Source organism: Urocitellus parryii, chromosome 11 (genome assembly GCF_045843805.1).
Source record: "Urocitellus parryii isolate mUroPar1 chromosome 11, mUroPar1.hap1, whole genome shotgun sequence".
Classification (NCBI taxonomy): Eukaryota; Metazoa; Chordata; class Mammalia; order Rodentia; family Sciuridae; genus Urocitellus; species Urocitellus parryii.
The window spans coordinates 13844326-13863230 of record NC_135541.1 but is presented as its reverse complement, the minus strand read 5'-3'; the positions used below and the strand labels follow the sequence as shown (position 1 = coordinate 13863230).

The 18905-nt window shown below is 36.2% G+C and overlaps 1 protein-coding gene across 2 annotated transcripts in view; it reads left to right on the top strand.

The window, feature by feature from the left end:
• Window positions 1-18905, top strand: part of Luzp1 (leucine zipper protein 1) — a 91805-nt gene that overhangs the window by 26393 nt on the left and 46507 nt on the right. The window contains exon 1 of one of the 2 annotated variants that reach the window (XM_077791418.1): window positions 9591-9665. The exons of the other annotated variant lie outside the window; for it this stretch is intronic. The gene's annotated coding sequence lies outside the window, so the exon portion shown is untranslated. Of the gene's footprint in view, window positions 1-9590; window positions 9666-18905 lie in introns of those variants that run through there. 2 annotated transcript variants of the gene reach the window in all.

The window sequence follows — 18905 nt, the reverse complement described above, 5'->3', positions numbered from 1 at the left end:
TTGTTGTTACATATTCATTCATACAAGCACACAGTATAACACTGTAATTCGGTTGATATCACTTCCCCCATCCCTCCTTACCTCCTGTCCCCTGGTCCATTTCTTCTATTGATCTCCCTTTGATTTTCATGAGATCCCACCCTCCCTTCTTTTTGTTTTTCCTCTCTAGCTTTCACACACATGAGAGAAGCCATATGACCTTTGACCTTCACAGTTTGGCTATTTATGCTTACAATAATGATCTAATTCCATTAATTTCCCTGAAAATGACATAATTTCATTTTTTTAATGGCTGAATAGAACTCGTGTGTGTGTGTGTGTGTGTGTGTGTGTGTGTGTGTGTGTAATCATTATCCATTTATTCATTGATAGACACCTAGGCTGGTTCTGTAGTTTGGCTTTGTGAATTGTGGTGTAATAAACATGGGTATGACCATGTTAATTCTTTAGGATAAATACCGAGGAGTCGTATAGCTGGGGTCATATGTTGGTTCTATGCCTAATCTTTAATTTTTTTTTAAAGTTGTAGGTGGACACAATATTTTTATTTTACATTTATGTGGTGCTGAGGATCGAACCCAGTGCCTCATGCATGCTAGGTGAGCATTCTACCACTGAGCAACAACCCCAGCCTCTATGCCTAATCTTTTGAGGAATCTTCATACATATCTCCATAGTGGTTGCTAGTTTACAGCCCCACCAACAGTGTAAAAGTGTTCCTTTTTCTCCACTTCCTCTTCAGTATTTATTATTTGTATTCTTGATGACTGCCATTCTGACTGAGGTGAGATGAAATCTCAGTGTAGTTTTGATTTGCATTTCCCTAATTGCTAATGATATGTAATGTGTTTTAATATATTTGTTGGCCACTTGTATTTTTTCTTTTGAGAAGTGTCTGGTTAAATCATTTGCCCATTTATGAATTTGAGTTATTTGATTTTTTTGGCAAGGTTTTGATTTCTTTATATATTCTAGATATTAAACCTGTGTCAGAAGAATAGCCAGCAAAAATTGTCTTCTGTTCGGTAGGTTCTTTCTTTACATTCCTAATTGTTTCCTTTGCTGTGCAGAAGCTTTTTAATTTGATGCCATCCCATTTATTAACTCTTGGCATTATTTCCTGACCTTTAGGGGTCCTGTGATTCAGTTTTAAGAATTCTCTGTATATTTTGGATAGTAGTGTTGTGGATATAAGATTTGCAGATATTTTTCTCTATGGAGTTTTTGGATCTCTTTGCCTAGAATCCATATCTGTCTTTGCTTTGTTGTGAACAGCTCCTTATAAATGGATTCTTCCTGAAACAAACCTTGAGTTTTTGTACTGGGCCTTCATTGGTTGATAAAGCCTGGAAATTTCTACTACTGATGTTATTGTGGTTGGTTTGTTTTTTTGTAAGAACATTGCTGTGTCATGTATTCATTAATATTAAGGAGGGTGTTTTTCTTTATTTTTAAAAGTAGACAAGGGGTTTTCATGATTTTTTTTCCCCCTTCAATTATTTTAAAAATTTCTAAAAACAGTTGAATGGATAGTATTACAAACACCCATATACCTTTCTCCTACATCATTGATTATCTGTGGATTTGTGGGGTTTCCTGAGGCCCTGTAAGGTAGTCTACAGGGTCAAAACTATTACCACAATACTAAGACATTATTTGCCTTTTTCACTTTGGTAACATTTGTTCTAACAGTACAAAAGCAATCAATGCTGGATAAAGTTGCTGCTTTATTTAGCACAAACCAAGGCAATAGAACTGTATTAGCAATAATTATGTTTCGTGTTGCACTTGTTATAAAACAAAAATGTCAGTTTTGCTTAGAAATATGCTTGATGAAATAGTAAAAACATTAATTTTTAAAAAATATCTTGACCCTTGAGTACACATGTTTTTAATATTCTATGTGATGGGAAGTTCATGTGAATCCCTTCTGCATGTGAAAGTAAAGTGGTTAGATAAAGGAAGGAAAAACAGTAGTGGGATTAAGTTGCAAGCTAAACTAACCCTTTTCATTTCCTGGATCATCATTTTTACTTGAAAGAAAGATTGGTTCTCAGACTTGGGTATTTGGCTGATATTTTCTTGAAAATGGGTGAAATGTGGCTTGTCATCCTAAAGAAAACAACTGGTGGAACTTACTGCCAGTGATAAAATTTGAGCTTTCAAGCAGAAATTAGAGTTATAGATAACTTTTGTTTCTGTGAATTTGGAAGTGTCTTAATACTTAGACTTTTTAAAGAGTAAGAGTGGTGGTGATATTAACAAGTGGTTTTTAAAATTTTTTTAAGATATTGTACAATATTTTTTTAGATATTGACATATGCCAGCATTTAAAAATTCTGCCTTCTTGTTAACTTAAAGAAGGAGTATTTTCCAAACAATCAATGCATTCTTTTACAAAAGTAAAAGATCGATCCAAAGTGCAAAATAGATCAAAGGATTTTATGTAACAGTATGAAAAGTTCATTATTTTGGCTTTACATTGTAACAAACCTTTTAAAAATATCACTTGTCAAGTTATGGTGTAGTATCAAAGAATAATATTGCTGATCATCTTAGAAGATCATTTTATCCAAATACATATTGTATGAAAAATTGTGTTTTCTTCATATGCTTCACCTAGGAGGTATTTGTGTGTGTGTGTGTGTTTTGCTGGAGATTGAATCCATTGAGCATGGTGCTGCCACTGAGTTGTATCCCCAGCCCCTTATACTTCAAACAAAGCACCTTGTTAATATGATTGAGTACAGAAGCAGATGAGAGTGCTGCGGCAGACATTAAAGAGATTTGTAGATGTGGCACACCAGTGTCTTTTTGTTGCATTTTTTATGTTTTGAAAATCTATTTTCATTAAAAGATGTTATTTATGGTAACATGTAATGGGCTTATGGCTGTTTTAAAATCAATACATGTTTTACAATTTTCTTTTTAAAATTTTTTCTATGTAGTAAGTACAAATATAACCTTAAGCCCTTTGAAAAGGTCATTAATTTTTAAGAGTAAAGGAGTCCAGAGACCCAGAAATTTGAGAACCCCTCTTCAAAATTCACAATTTTTATTATTTTATCTCATTTGCATTATTCATGTCTAATTTTTTATTTTTCTGTCTGAAGCTTTTCCCCCCTTTGGCTGAAACATTTGAAAGTATGTTGTATATATTGTGACCTAAATACTGTCATTCATAAATACTTCAGCATTCAGCAATCATATATTGTCTGATATTAGTTCATATTTAAATTACTCAGTTGTTCCATAAATGTTCTTCATAGTCTCCATTCCCTTTAGAATCCATTTTAATGGTCTCTTGTACATTTGATTGTCATGTCTCTTTTAATCTAGAGTAGGAGTCAGTAATTTTTTTTCTGTAATGAGCCAGAGAGTAAATATTTGCAGCATTGTGGGCCATACTGTCTCTTATGAGGGAAAGATAGCCATAGACAGTACATAAATGAATGGGTATGGCTGTATTCTAATAAAACTTAAGTTTTCAGACCGTTGATCTACAATAGCCCTCTCAAACACTTTTTTTTAATGTGTATATGTGTCTTAATAACATTTCCTCTCTGAAGAGTTCAAGCAGTTATAATGTCCCAGAAATTGATTATTTTCTCATGCTTAAATTTAGGATAAACTTATTTTTTAAGAGCCTCATGCATTTTAGGCAGGCATTTTACCACTGAGCTACGCCTGCAACCTTATGATAAACATTTTAAGTAAGAAATAGTACATAGATGATGTTTGCATTTTCTTTGTTATATTGGAAGGATAAGCCTTTTCCATTATTACTATCAAGGATAAGTTTGATCTTTTCATTTTAAAGGTACCTACTCCCCTTTATAAGTTATCTGTGGGATGTCTTTGAGGCAATGTGAATTTCCTGTTCTCTAACCAAATGGTTTTAGCATCACTGTTAATCTTTGCCTGAATCAATTATGTTGATAGTTGTGATGAGATTTCTTAATAATGTGCTTAAGTAACAATAGCAATAATAAATTGTATTTTCAATATCCTTATGAGCTTAGAAAAGCCCTTTTCAGATATATTATATGCTCTAATTCTGTGGGTTAGTTTCCCATTGTAGACTTTGTCTGGATGAGGCTGAAAGATTGGGTCTGTTTGTGTTGTGCTGAACAGATGCTGGGTTCCATAATATGTTGTCTTTCTTTTCTGAGCTCAAGGCTGTTTTTAAAAAGGGGGAACCTGGCCTATTCTGGATTGGAAGTTCTTTTGTCCTTAGGTAGTTTTACTTGTTCCTTACCACTTTGTCAATATATCTTGTATTAATTATTCAATTTCTGGGTCCTATAGTATTCTATGCATCACTTTTGGTCTAATTATATGTTAAAGCTCATAGTAAAAGCCAATCAAGAAGTTACAGCTAGAAAAATACACTTAATAACATCTTAAGGGAAACATTTTCTTCTACCAACTTCTAATGAAAATTTTCAAACATATGAAAAAGTTGATAGACTAGTTTAATATATCTTTCACCTGGATTCAATAATTGTTAACTGTTTGCCTTATACTTATGTAGCTATTAATGTCTGTATTTTTTGGGTAGCTCAGTGATAAGGGTACTTGCTTAGCATTTGTGAAGTCCTGCCAAAGAAAGGAAAAAAACCTTTTTTTTTCCTCCTGAACTATTTGATAAGCTGCAGATGTGTGACACTCTAGAATAAGGACTGTCTACTACATAACTACTTTATCATTATCATACCTTATCAGTCCATATTTAAATGTCTCTAGATTTCTCTGGAGTATCTTTAATGGTTTTCATTTTTTGAGAGATTTCTCTGAGAACACAGCAGTGGATGAGAGATTGATGTAATTGGACAATTAAGTTCTCTGTGTGGTCTCTTGACATAAACCATAACTAACTACCTTTATATGGTGCCCTGCAGATAGCTGTAATTAATAGTCTTTCATTGGTGGGTAAAATAAGGTCACCAGACTGGGAGTGAAGGGAAGTCAGGGCTATGATCAAGTATTGAACCTTTTAGAATATTAGTGATAAGGGCTGGGGGTATAGCTCAGTGATAGAGCACTTGTCTACCATGCATAGGCCCTGGGTTCCATCCCTAGCCCAGGAAGAAGAAAAACAAAATCGGTCAATGATGAGCAAAATAAGTTGGAAAAAGTAAGAAATTAGGGTGACATCTATCTAGCTCAATGCCTGGCTCATGGTATGTTCTTAATGCATATTTGTTGACTTAAAGGTGTAACTGGAGGCATATTTTGGAAAAGGAAAGATTATTTCTGTCCTCGTTAGTTGAAAATTTATTTGGTGATTCCAGTGTATTTGGTCTGTTAGGTGCTGTAGGTATGTTAAAAAAAAAAAGAAATAGAAAACAATGTTCATGCTCTTAGAATACAGTATTAGCTAAGAAGAAACAAACTTTTTGATGTCTATATATTGTCTTTTGCATGCCAGGTGTAGTCTAGGTACTGGAATACAGTGGTAAACAACGCTGAAAAAATCCATGCCTTGTGGAGTTTATGTATTAGTTGCGAGAGATAAACAGTAAACATATCAACAAAATGATTTCTGCTAGAGGTGTTCATAAAATTAAAGTTTAATGCAGTTAGTAATGGAGAGGAGTGCAGCTTTAGCCAATTATCAGATAAGGCATTCTGAGGAATGTGACTTGAATTACAAAGGGCTAATGGGAATTACAGCATGGGAAGATTTGGGGAGAGGTAGAGGAGGCAACAAGTAGAAAGATCATAAGGTTGAGCTAGACTGTGAGGACCCAGGAGACTATAGTATGTGTGGAGCAGAGTGAGAGGCGTCAAAGTGGTAAAAAAATATGATAGGAGATGAAATAAGAGTGAAAGGCGATAACCAGATTTAGTAGGGTTCTTATTTTAAGTCATGGAAAGCCACTGAGGAATATAAATTTTATTCCATGAAATAGCTGATGATTTTAAGAAACTATTGATTTGGTGGACCCAGAAGATATCCCTCCCGCCCTCACATTTTTTCCCCCTTTTTATCTTTTGCATTACTGGGTATAGAACCCAGGGGTGCTCTCCTACTGAGCCATATCTCCAATCTTTTTTTTTTTTTTTTTTTTTTTTTTAGAGAGAGAGAGAGAGAGAATTTTTTAATATTTATTTTTTAGTTTTCGGCAGACACAACATCTTTGTTTGTATGTGGTGTTGAGGATTGAACCCGGGCCGCACGCATGCCAGGCGAGTGCGCTACCACTTGAGCCACATCCTCAGCCCCATATCTCCAATCTTTAAAACATTTTTTTTAGGGCTGGAGCTATATAGCTCAGTGGTAGAGCTTGCCTAACACATGTGAGGCATTGGGTTTGATCCTTAGCACCACATACAAATAAATAAAATAAAGGTATTGTGTCCATCTACAACTTAAAATATTATTATTATTATTTTTGAAATTTAGAGAGAGGGTCTCCCTAAGTTCCTAAGTTGCTCAGGCTGGCCTTTAACTTACGATCCTCTTGCCTCAGCCTCCTCAATACTGGAATTACAGGTGTGTGCCATCACACCTTGATCCCTATTTCACTTTTTTTCTTCAACACATCTTATATTGAATAACCATTATATTCACAATAGTATACTGGTGAGAATACAAAGAAATGACAGTTCTTGCTCCTTCAAGGAGTTTTGTGATGTAGTTGGAGTAACATGGCATAAACACATATGAATAAATGTCTGTGAGTATAATGTATAGAAAAGGGGTTTATCTATAATTGTATATACTTATCTGCTAAATGAGAGTGGGTACTCAACAAGGGAAATGTTAAGAAGCAGTGAGAATGGAAGGGTTCCACTGAAGAGAAGATAGCATTGAATTGTATTTTGGGTAGATTTGACAAGGTGGAGAAGGGCATTCTAGGCAGGGGAAATATCTGGACAGAGGTAGAACATGAAGGAATTGTGCTCAGGAAATAATGAGTAGATCAGTCTATCCAAGGTAGGAAAAAGATAATGGCCAGGGGGCTGAGGTTGTGGCTCAGTGGTAGAATGCTTGCCTAGCTTGTGTGAGAGGCACTGGGTTCGATTCTCAGCACACATATAAATTAATAAAAAAAAAAGGTCCATCACAACAACTAAAATATTATATATACTAAAAAAATAAATAAATTAAAAGATAATGGCCAGCATGTCAGGAATTGAGGGACAGACTAAAAAATCAGAGTTTAATCTGTAGTTGTAAGCACTCCTTGTTGTACATCTTGTTAGTCACTTGCATTCTAAATTTGTTTTCTCAGCTAATATTACTGCCTACTGTGTACACTTGAATTTTTTGAAACAGCCTGGTCCCTTGCAGATATAAAATCAAATTGTGATTTTGGCATATGGTTTGTTTGTTTGTTTGTTTATTTATTTATTTATTTTAAAATATTTTTAGTTGTCAATGGGTCTTTATTTAATTTATTTATATGTGGTGCTGAGGATCGAACCCAGTGCCTCACACATGCTAGGCAAGCACTCTCCCTCTGAGCCCCAGCCCCAGCCCCAAGTTAGTTTTATTGATTTTAATTTTTTAGATACACACAGCAGACTGCATTACAATTCTTATACATATAGAGTACAATTTTTCATATCTTTGAGTATGTTCACGTCAATTCATGCCTTTATACATGTACTTTTTTTGGTATTATAACTCTTACTACACATATATGCCACAATTTTTTATATCTCTTGGCATATGGTGTGTGTGTGTGTGTGTGTATGTATGTATATATATAAATAAATAAATGTAACAAATGAAGTCAGGAGGAACTTTTAAGTGATTTTTATTTCAGTAGGCAAGTTTGATGGGATGGCGTTTGAATCACTAGTAGGAGCAGAATAGTTGGAGGATTTTATTGGTGAAAGATGAATTGGGGGATATATTGAATTATAAGAAGGCTATGTTAGCTGAGTACGTTAGCGCATGCCTGTAACTCCAGTGGCTCAGGAGGCTGAGACAGGAGATTCCCAAGTTCCAAGCTAGTCTCAGCAACTGAGACCCTGTCTCTAAATAAAATACAAAAAAAGACTGAGGATGTGGCCCAGTGGTCGAGTACCCCTGAGTTCAATCCCCAGTATCAGAAAAGGAAAAAAAAAAAAAAAAAAAAGAAGGCTAGGTTAATGTCAAAATGTGTTGTAAGATTCTGAAGCTCATTGACATTTATAATCTGGGTTTGATAGGGCAATGATTGTTCCAGGTTGGGACTAAAAATAAGGGAATGGGGGGCCTAAGATAAACATTTTTAAAATCTTGATCATTATTTAGAATACAACCACATACCATAGACATAATCCTAGTGCTCCTGAACACTTTCTCTTTTACTTACCCCAATCCCACTGATTTTAAAAGATTTTGTTTCATACCAATTTCAGCAATGTTCAATGATAAATGTACTTTGTCATTAATTAGAACTGATGCCTGCCTTTTATTTAAAATTGTAAAGAGTTATTTTCCCCTGTATTCTGCTTATTTATTTTTTAGCTTATGGAGGACCAAGCCCAACATATTTTTATGCTAATAATGGTTTTTGGCTTCTCCTAAGGACAAGAGCTTTTTAGCTGGAAGAAACCATTAAGAGCTGGGTATGGTGGTGCACATCTGTAATCCCAGTGATTTGGGAGGTTGAGGCAGAAGAATTCCAAGTTTGAACCCAGCCTCAGCAGCTCAGCAAGTCCCCATCTCAAAATAAATAAATAAAAAGCCTGGGGATGTAGCTCAGTGGTAAAGTGCCCCTATGTTTAATCCCCAGTACACACACACACACACACACACACACACACACACACACGCGCGCGCGCGCGCACACACGCACAGAAAAAAGAAATCATCTGAAATATTTCTTAGCACTTGTTTTTTTCCCCCCAAATTTGATTTAAAAAAATTTTTTTTGTAGTTGTATATGGACAGCATGCTTTTTTCTTTATTTTTATGTGGTACCAAGGTTTGAACCCAGTGCCTCACATGTGCTAGGCAACCTCTCTGCCACTGAGCTACAGCCCCAGCTCTGATTTTTTTTTTATTAATTTGAAGTAAATTTATTCATGTGGACATGGAAATTTTTGTTATTAAAGTGCTCATTTGATATATAGGTGAATTTAAACGTGTCCTTGGTATTCCTTGGTTTTATACGTCTGACAACTAATGTTCCAAATGGATAAGTGCAATAGCATGAAAGGAATTATTATCTGGATACAGAGGAGCCCAGTCCATCACTTTTCCCCACAATATGGGGTGAGGCCATTGTTGTAATCCTTCTTAAAACAAAACTATATTATGGGAGGTATATATATATATCCCAATTCTCTGCAGTGGAGAGAGAGCACTCACACATAAAAAGATTAATAATGGATAAGCTACATTTTTTTTTTAAAGATATACTACCTGGAGTTTAAGATGTTTACCTCAATATTTAAGATACAGTGGAGCTTTTAATAATGCTGGTCTTATGGGTAAGGAAACATCATCAGACTTTTATTCTTTCATCAAGGTTCAGTTCACAATAATAATAACAGTTATTATTTTTGTACTGGGGATTGAATCCAGGGGTGCCTTACCACTGAGCTATCTCTCTATTCCTTTTAATTTTTTAGTGAGACAGTGTCTCCCTGAGTTGCCTAAGCTGGTCTGGAATTTGCAGTCCTCCTGCCTCAGCCTCTCCAGTAGCTGGGATTACAGTCAGGTACTGCCTAGTAATTGTTTTTGTATAACACTTTACAGTTGTGTTTTTTACAGGTGTTATCACATTTGAGCTTTAAGGTACCATTGTTACATGGGGAAGCAAGTACATTTATCCCTATTTTAAGCTGAAATTAAAAGTTAATAACTCAAACTCAGATTTTACCTCACATCTACCTCTTTTTAAAAAAAGTCTTTATTTTGTTTTTATGTGGTGCTGAGAATCGAACCCAGTGCCTCACTTATGCTAGGTGAGTATACTACCACTTAAGCCACATCCCCAGCCCACATCTACCTCTTAGTGTGCTAAACTATACTACCTTTTATAACTTCAGTTTCTTTATATCCAAATTTCCATAGTAATGAATTATGTTATGCCGAGTTTCATTTTAGAATAAACCCAATATCTTTAACTAAAAATGCCATGTTTTCCATTACTATTTACTATTTACCATTCAGAAGTCATTGAATGAACTTATTATTTTTTAAAATAAAATTGGAACTGAAGAATTTAATCCTAAAAAGATCCTTGAATTAGAGTAAAATTATCCTGTTTAACTCATGGATTCAACAAACACTTATTAAATATCTTCTTTGTGCCAAGTTTAGTGCAGAGGGTGGAAGGTGGGGGAACCTTCGGAATCGAAGTATTAAAATGAAAAAGCAAGAATTTAAAGTCATGTAGATCTGAATTCAAATCCCAGCCCTGTTACTTAGTGGGAATCTCTTAGAGCTTCAATTTCCTGATCTTTAAAAGGTGGATAATAATACCTGTCTCTTAGAATTGTTTTGAGGAATAGGATGATATATATCTATAGCACATGCTATATAAGACATTACTTTTCATAGATGAATGAATATTCAAATATGAGAGTTAGCTGAGTTTTGACAGGAAGTGTTTGGCTGACAATAGTCTAAAGTGATTTTAGCTGTGAGTATGTTGTGTTCTGCTGCTGTTGAAACTTGCAGCTCTTACACTGGTGTTTCTCAATGATGCATTTGACTTCTCACATAGGAGAAGCTGAGTTATTCCTTTGGAGTATAAGTCTTTTGGAAACCTCTGCAGGCTAAACCATTAAACTAACTTTGTTGCAATTCAGTTGAGGGAAAATTGCACATTACCATAGAGTAGTGAAAATCAGGTGTCAGGGTACCTCTTTTTGGCTGGTACCTATATTCAGTTTCTTGAATGATATAGCCGTTAAAAGCAAAATTAATGGCCATGCATGGTGAAAAGTACTGCTGACCTTGAGTGAGACCAGTAAACTAATCAGGATGAAAGACTGAGAACTTTTCGTTTTCTGAAATGGTGCTATATTCATTTATAAATATTTTTAGAGCACTTATTGTATGCCAGGTGTTGTTGTGGGAGCTAGGAATACAGTAGTAGTGGTGGGGAGGGATCTTTTATGGTAGAGTTGTATTCCAGTTAGGGAGGTAAATAAATGTAAGATAATGAATTTCAAGAAACGCTAAGAACCATGTAGAGGAATAGAACAAGAGAACTGATGTCAAGTTAGAGAAGGGATGCTTATTTTTAAATAGAGTCTTATTTTAGATAGAACAATATAGAATACTTTTCTGAGATAACAAACAAACAGGACCCAGAATGAAGCCAGTGAGTGACCTCAAAGAAAAGAAGCTAAAACAGGCAGTGTGTTTAGTCACTATTTGGAAAGGTCTTTGTATGAGGAGTAGATAGCTGACTTCCGAAGCTGCTTTAGGAGGAAGAAGGGGAGGATGACTACCTTGTTAAGTGATTGAAATCAGCCCATATTTATTCTAAAAACTGATTACTAAAAGGAAGGGAGTAGGTCTGATACTGTTGAAAATCAACCTACATGCCATTTTCGGAACACAAACATTATATTATAGGCTATATTACTCCAGAAAATGTGTATTTTGGTGTCCAGGAAGCCTAATGATTTTTATCCCCTATAGTTTTTTAAAAAGTGTAGGGTTTTTTTTTTTTTTTTTGAACCCAGGGGGCACTTAACCACCAAGCCACACTCCCAGCCTATCTATCTATCTGTTTATTTATATGTGGTGCAGAGAATAAAACTCAGTGCCTCACACATCTTAGGCAAGTGCTTTACCACTGAGCCACAACACCCTTTTTAATATATTTGTTTTTAGAGACAGGGTCCCACTGGGCTGCTTAGGGCCTCTCTAAGTTGCTGAGGCTGGCTTTGAACTTGTGGTCCTCCTACCTCAGGCTCCTGAGCTACTGGGATTACAGGCAAGTGTCACCATTGCCTGGCAAGTGTAGTCTTTTGTCTGCATCAGAATGCATGTGCAAATCTATTTGCTCCACCACAATAAATATCTTTTTAAGAATATTTGAGGATTGTATCTGTGAGTCTGCAATTTTAACAAGTACTCAGGTAGTTCTGTATGAAACACTGTATCCTCTATCTTAAGATGATGAGCAGCAGAAATCAAAACCTTTATCCTGTTTCTTCATATTACGTTTTTCACCATCAGCCACATTCCTGGGAAGGAGCGGCTTTTGAATGAGAAGGCTATAGATTAATGTGCTATAGTAAAGAGCTTATCCACCTTTAACACTTTTTTGTTGTTGTTTTTTTCTGTTGAGCATTCTAGTTATTTATCTGTGATTGAGAGTTTACATTTTTCATAGATCATTAAGTCTCTAACATGCAAATACCTTAATGAAAGAGAAACATAGACAATGAGGATTCAGAGAAAGTATATAATATATTTAGTAGTATGCACAATGAATATTCAATTTGATTTTAAGGGAGGAGATTGAAACAGTCAGCAATGGGACATTTAAACCATCTGTAGGTGATCAAAGGGGATCCTTAAAAAGCATCATAGACAACATTCTAGTACAACTGTTAAAGAAGAAAAGTGTGCACTGTTTACTGCCTTGTATGTGTGCGCATATGTGTAGGTGCACACCTATGTGTAATGCTGGAGATTTAACCCAGAGGTACTTCATCACTGAGCTACATCCCTAGCCCTTTTTTAAAATTTTGATTTTGAAATAGGGTCCTGCTAAATTGCCCAGGCTGACTTCCATCTTGCGATCCTCTTGCTTCAACCTCTTGAGTCTCTGGGATTATAGGCTTATACCTGGCTGAGTCAGTGGAATTACAGGCATGTACCTGTGCCTAGCTGTTTCCTACATTTTTAAGTTTAATGGTATCACTGTTATTGTCAGGTTGTGGGAAAACTACCAGTTAGGAATTCTTTCTGTTTAGGACCCTAGGATCCTGTCTTTAAGCCTGTGGCTCAAGACTTTTATAACTTGCCTTTTTGGATAATGCCAGGTGTACTGTTGACGTTAGACCTTTTAGAAGTTGAAAGGACTTTAGAGTAAATAAAAGTATATATACTTTCTACCATCAAAGAAACCAAGATTCAGAAAAATGAAATTATTTTCTCCAAGGCTTAATGTGAAATCAGATGATATGATTTCCTTTAATGGAGTCATCCATTTTTGTCATCTTTTAAAAATGTGTTCCTTTCTCTCAAAGAATGTTATCCTTCTGTTTAAGGATATTCATATCTTTCCATCCTAGTAGTTGGTTGTTTTTTTATTTTATCTGTTTAGTGATTGGAAGAACCCATTAAGGTGTGAGTGGTAATTTATGATTTTTAGTTTTTTTAAAAAGTGATATTTAAGAGAAAATTCATGAAATTAAGACATATGGGGGAGTACTAACTGCTCCTGAGTCATACCACAAAGTATTAGAAAAGAAGAGTTCACGAAGAGTTTCTTTAAAAATTTTTTTTTTTTAGTTGTAGTTAGACATAATACCTTTATTTATTTATTTTATGTGGTGTTGAGGATCGAACCCACATGTGCTAGGCGAGTGCCCTGCTGTTTAGCCACAACACCAGTCCAAGAGTTGTTTTTTTTGGTTTGTTTGTTTGTTTGATACTATATACTATATTCACTTTCTTTTGCTTGGTATTATTAACTGTACTTACTTTCTTTTGTCCTTTCTTTCTTAGCCACTTGACTCCTGTAAACTTGATCTTGTGAAGAGGTGTGGTATGGTAGAAGATGCCCGAGTTGGGAGTCTAGGTCTAATTTGGCTTCAAGTCTCCATATCTTCTCTTTGGCACTTATTTACTGCATCTTTAAAATGAAAGACCAGCTGGGTGCAGTTCTGCACACCTGTAATCCTAGTCACTTGGGAGGCTGAGGCAGAAGGATCATAAATTCAAGGTCAGCCTGAGCAACTTAGCAAGACCCTTTCTCAGAATAAAAAAGGTTTGGGGATGTGGCTTAGTGGTTAAGCGCCCCTGGGTTCAATCCTGGGAGCCAAAATAAATAAGTAAATATAAATGAATGAATGAATGAAATCAAAAGGCTGGACTGGATAATTGTTCTCCAAAGATCTTTCCAACTCTGATATTCTGTGATTTCATGAATTCTAGGAAGGTTCTGACCCTTTGAAGGGTTGCAGTAGCATGCAGTTTTTGTTCTGTTGTGTAGTTAGATACTGCACTGGAACTCATCACAGTACTTCTTGGGTGGTCTCATGTTTAAGTTTTTGTTTTTCTTTTTTTCCCCAGGAGAAATGTTTCTGAGAGCATAGACTTTATAGATAAATCAGTTTTTGTTTAGTTGCTTAAAAAGAGATGGTGAAATGTTTAAAAATAAGAGTGAGAGAAGATTACTTGAAACTTCGATCTGTAGGAAGTGAGATGATTACTTGAAACTTGGATCTGTAGGAAATAATTACTGTCCATCCCAAGTGACTATTCTAGATAAGAAATATCTTGTTGGGGGCTGGGGCTGTAGCTCAGCAGCAGAGTGCTTGCCTAGCACGCGTGAAGTACTGGGTTCCATCCTCAGCACCACATAAAAATAAATAAAATAAAGGCATTCTGTCCATGTACATCCACAAAAAAAGAAAAAATTAAAAAAAAATATCTTGTTGGGTCTGTATAGGGTGGTAACAGCATTGTGGCATTTTTCTGATACTATTGCAAAGAATAAATAAGTTCAAAGTCCATAGTTAATTTTTGCTTTGGTAAGAGGAGTACTGGCTCACTTATAGGCTTGAGAGCTGGGAGAGCTATGGAGAACAGTTTTCTAGCATCCTTAGAACTCTCACTTCTTAGTGGTATGATCTGAGTCCCTCTATCAGCTCTACATGACTGGAAAATTGGCAATTCAAGCTTAACTTGTCTTAAATGATGAAAGTTTATTTCCCTTTAAAAAATAATTTCAACCCCAGGATACCCTAATGATTCTTGTAGGGTACGCAGGGCTATTTGGACATGTGTGTCTCCAGAGTAGGCTTAATGGCTGTTTTAGGGTGAAGAAACAAGCACAGTGTGGGTTTATACTGGAAGCCATTTGCCCTTATGCTGTATTCTAGGTGGGTGGGGCTCTTTCCATTCCTGCCTGAATGAAAAGCATTTAGTTGACTTCCTGATCATGCCCTATCTTGTCCTTCAATTTTTCTTTGCTGTAGCTTAGCTTTTCTTCCAGTGTGGTTCTATATAAGGCAGAAACCTTGTATATATATATGAAGCTCTGCATGTGTTTGTTTATCTGAAGGGAAACTTTAAATGCACAAGTTAGGAGTTTAGGTCTCTTGTTCAGTTCTCAGGGCAGATTAGGAGGAATAGTGGGGAATATAGGGAAGGTGTGGAGACTTGCATGTAATAAGATGCTCTAGGGCTGGGGATTTGGCTCAGTTGGTAGAGTGCTTGCCTTGCATGCACAAGGCCTGGGTTCAATCCCCAGCACTACAAAAAATAAAAATGAAAATAAAGAAAGTTTTTTGGGCTGGGGATGTGGCTCAAGCAGTAACGGGCTCGCCTGGCATGCGCGGGGCGCTGGGTTTGATCCTCAGCACCACATAAAAATAAAGATGTTGTGTCCACTGAAAACCGAAAAATAAATATTAAAAAATTCTCTCTCTCTCTTTAAAAAAATAGTTAATGACTATTTAATAGTTAATAGTAGGGTGGTGAAGAGATAATTAAAAAAAAAAAATGGGCTGGGGATGTGGCTCAAGCGGTAGCACGCTCGGGCCTGGCATGCGTGAGGCCAGGGTTCGATCCTCAGCACCACATACAAAGATGTTGTGTATGCCGAAAACTAAAAATAAATAAATAAATAAATATTAAAATTCTCTCTCTCTCTCTCTCTCTCAAAAAAAAAAAAAGATGCTCTAGATGAAGTATTTGAGGAAATAGAACTTTGGATTGCTGACAGGGCATAAATACTTGAGGATTGCTCCTGTTTTGATAAGTAGGTTATTTTTAGTTTTCAGAAAACTAAAAAAACATCAGCATATTGGAATCTCGCAGTCATGTTTGTAACTTAAACTAATCGGCTTAGGCTATGCCGGAAAAGTGTCAGATGGCATACTCATTTCCTCCGAACCCTTAGTACTGCATGGCTTTACTGCAGCAATCCTGTGGCTGGCCTTCAGGGCATTGTTAATGGTAAGTAATGGGTGAAGGGGGTGAGCTACTGCTGTTTGAGATGCTGGCCTAAGGAGAGAGAACTTGAATGCTGGTTCTCTTGGGCTGTAGATGTCTGCTGTAGATGTAAGGTGGTACTTAAATTCAGAGTGTTTGACTTAATGGCACTCCAGGTATGACTGGGTGAAACTACCTTAGATCCTTATTTGCTATTTTTTCAATTTACTTGACATTCTCTACACATCTCTTCTGGTTTTTGTCCTGGATATTTTGTTTGCTATAGTAGTTTTCTTTTTTTTTTAAAAAAATGTTTTTTTTGTTTTTGTTTTTGTTTTTAAATTTTTTTTTAATATTTATTTTTTAGTTTTCGGCGGACACAACATCTTTGTTGGTATGCAGTGCTGAGGATCGAACCCGGGCCGCGCACATGCCAGGCGAGCGCGCCCGCTTGAGCCACATCCCCAGCCCCTAAAAAAAAAAAAAAAAAAATGTTTTTTAAAATATATTTTTAGTTGTAGTTGGACACTGTACCTTTATTTTATTTATTTATATGTGGTGCTGAGGATTGAACCCAGCGCCTCGAACATGCTAGGTGAACACTCTACTGCTGAGCCACAACCCTAGCCCCGCCATAGTAGTTTTTGATGGATTTAAAGTTCTCAGTTATCATTCACACAGCACACCCTTATTGAGTGCCCACTCATATGTGTGCCTGGCTCTATTGCAAGTGTTCAGTGTCCTTTGGTGTTGTTTCTTAGAGATTATAAATTTTATATTGTTAGTTTTATTTTGTTAGTCATTTAAAGTATTTTAATTTTAAAATTTGTTTTTATGTGGTGCTGAGGATTGAACCCAGGGCCTTGCATGTGCTAGGCAAGCGCTCTACTGCTGAGCCACAACCCCAGCCCAGACTTTGGCTATTGAAGGGTTTAGAATGGCCACACTGAATCAGCTGTGCATAACTAACCGCCTAAGTGCTCGGGGGCTATTTGATCAGTAGGGTTTACATCTTCCTGCTAGAGCATGTTTTGCTTTAAGTTGTTTAGCTTTTTACACAAAGATGTAAGCCAGCAGTTTATTACTATGGCTGTTTTCAGTGTTGGGAAGTTTTCTTCTTGGGCTGACCTTATTTTTTATGTAAAACACAATAAAAATAGTTTACATAAATGATCTTCATGGGGACAAGGAAAATTTAAGAGAGTTTAGTAAAACAATAGCACCTTGGTGGACTGATTCATCTCATTTGGAGAGGCCAGGGACATGGAAGTATTGATCCTTTCCTACCTCTTCTGGGCACTGAAGAAAGAATACAAGTGAAAGCCCTTCTTCACTTGCTGTAGCTTGCAACAAATTATTTAAACTTTGAGCCTCAGTTTCCTCACATAAAATAGATTTGATAATACCATCTTAGGAGGGTTGTTGTGAGCATTGAGTATGGGTATGAAAATACTTTGAGCTAAGATACTGTGTTAGCATTAGATATTTATGTGATATATTATTATAATGAGATAATAGGTAAACATTAGATACTAGGATATTTCTTCCTCCTCCTTTTCCCTCCACCATTAACTCCTCCTCCTTTGTTGTTTGCAATACTGGGTATTGAACCCAGGAGCAACATTCCCAGCCCTTGTTGTTTTGTTTTTATTTTGAGAAAGGGTCTCACTACCAGGCTGGCCTTGAATTCCTGGACTAAAGTGATTCTCTTGCCTCAGCTTTTTGAGTCGCTAGGAGGTATATTATTCAGGGAATAAGAGGTATGGACTTCTGAAGTCCCTGTCTGTACATCTTCTAGGGACCCTGAATTTCAAATGATTCTGGACATTCTAGAATCTGGACTACTTTTACTGGGTGTTATTAAGGAAAATAATATTATTTAATGTTATTTGAAAGGATGTACATTTAGAAGATGAATTATTCCTCTATGTTAAGTACAAGCACACATAATTTTCATCAATTTAGCCATTGAACATTTATAGACAGAACCCTAGCCTTTTAGGAGCTCAAGGTTTGGTGCTGGAGTTAAACAGGTAGACAATTATAATACAAAATGATAAGTGCTATGCTAGTAAACCCTAGGGTCTGTTGAAAGGACTTGTTCCTACTTGATTCCTCTCAACTGCCTCTTCAGATGTTGTTTAAAAGCTGTTAGAGATCCCAGTGAAGCCTGGTGAAATGGGGCAATTTGCCCAAGTTCTCACAATAGTTAGTCATTTACAAAGCTGGAGCTAAGATCGGAGCTGTGCTACCAGTTGGCACTTTCACCCATGTTCTTAGTTTGATCAGCACTAACTTTTGTCTTTTCTCCTCAGCCTGGATCTTTACTTTTTTCAAGTGTTTTCCTGTCTCCTGCTCTGCCCTGTTGTCTTTTAGCTTCTGTTCTTATACCCTTCTTCTATAAGAGGAAGAACCTTCCATTCTTATAATAGTAACCTCATAGTTACTATTGCATTGGAAATAGGAAGAACAGGGAGTCTTAAATTTGAGTTCGTTAAGGTAGAAGAATGGTTTTTAATATTGACTACACATTAGAATGCTTACAGAACTTTTTACTAAATACTGATATCCAAAATTTTGATTTTTATTCTCATATTTGTTTGCTCATGATTGATATACAGAAATTATTCAATGAATTTTTTTTCCCCTGGGACCTGAACCCAGGGTGCTTTATCATTGAGCTACACATTCCCCAGTCCTTTTTTTGGTGTGTTTGTGTGGGGTGTGGGTACTGGGGGTTGAACTCGGGGGTACTGCAGCACTGAGCCACATCCCCAGCTCTATTTTGTATTTTATTTAGAGACAGGGTCTCACTGAGTTGCTTAGC